This window comes from Bison bison, unplaced genomic scaffold, assembly GCF_000754665.1.
Source record: "Bison bison bison isolate TAMUID 2011002044 unplaced genomic scaffold, Bison_UMD1.0 scf7180017853745, whole genome shotgun sequence".
In the NCBI taxonomy this organism is placed as follows: Eukaryota; Metazoa; Chordata; class Mammalia; order Artiodactyla; family Bovidae; genus Bison; species Bison bison.
The window spans coordinates 3,218-4,659 of NW_011484318.1; positions in this window are offsets into that span (position 1 = coordinate 3,218).

Genomic DNA, 1,442 nt, shown 5'->3' on the forward strand with positions numbered 1-1,442 from the left:
GCCATGCCTCCCCCCCACCTGCAGCCTCTGAGACGGACCCGCCGTGGGAGGACCCCACAGGCACCTGCTCGCCCTTCAGCTGTGCCCCACTCCCGGGGCCCGGCCCGGCCTGCTCCCTGTCCCTCAGGCCAGGGCGGGGCGGGGGCCCCCAGCAGGCAGTGGCCGGTGTCCACTCCCCTGCAGTGCGCTGGCCCTAGTTGGGGCGGTCAGTCCACAGGCTGCCCCTCACTCGCCACTCCTGGTGGATCCATCCTCCTGCCTACGGGTCTGGCCACTCCCTTGCGCCCCAGGAGGGCACCAGACCAGCCTCGGAGCCCACAAGGCCCAGCCTTGGGCCAGCTGTGTCCGTCACAGACTCGGACCCCCAGGCCCTGGGAGTGGCCTGAAGGCCCAGAGAGGGGGGGTCCCCAGCCTGGGGCTGCCCCAAGAAGCCTGCAGGCCCTAGGGTCTGAGGAGGGGGTGGGTCCGTGTCAGGGGCCTGCCTTGGGGGTGCGAAGAGGGGTTTCCCTGAAGGCTGCAGCTGGCCCAGGGGCCCCGAGTCCCACGTGCCCCGGGCCTGTTGGCCCACTTGGGAAGCATGCCTGGGGCCCTGGACACTGGGGCCACAAGGAGGCCAGGCCGGGCAGGAGGCGTGTGGCCTCCAGGCCTCTCCCTCGCGGCCCAGCCGTGTTCGCAGCACCAGGCTCCCCGAGGCCCCCGGGCGTCACAGCACCTTGGGCAGGGAGCGGCCGCCATGGCAACTGGTGTCCAGGGAGGCACGCTGCCTGGTAACAAGGGCCGCGGCTCCCCGTGACGCTGGATCTGGCCCAGCTTCCCGCTGCGGCACGGAACTCAGCCACAGGGACTCACCCCCAACCCCTACTGAGCCTCCTGGGGCCTGGACTCGATTTGGGTGTGTGGGGGCACCCCCACGCTAGTGAGATTTGCAGGACGCTCTGCCGTGGGCATGTGTGTGTTCGCACACGTGTGCTCGGTCATGTCCAACTCTGCGACCCCAAGGCCTGTCTGTGGAAATGCCTTCATAGCTGGGGTTCCCTCTGAGAGCCCGCCACTCGCTGGGCCACGCCCAAACTCAGGGCCGCACCGCAAGGGCCACAGGGATGGGGCGAGGAAGGGTCCAGGGTGTGGTTCAGGGTTCCGAGCCACCACCAAGCTTCAGGGGCAGGGCACAGCGAGGCACAGGCTGAGTCCAGGAGCGGGTTCCAGGCGGCTGGGGGAGGCTCCGGTGTCATTGGGCGTCCCAGGCACCCCCTCCTGCAGACCACCCTGGGGGCCCAGGTGAGACGCGAGGCCGCTGCCAACAGTTCCCGGGGTGTCTTTGCTGTCAGTACAGGGGCCCCGTCTCCACGAGGAGCTCCTCTCCCCCACATTGAACATTCCCCAGCACCTGCTGGCTCCTGATGGGACGGTGCCCCCACCTCACCCTGGGGGGGCCATCTTCT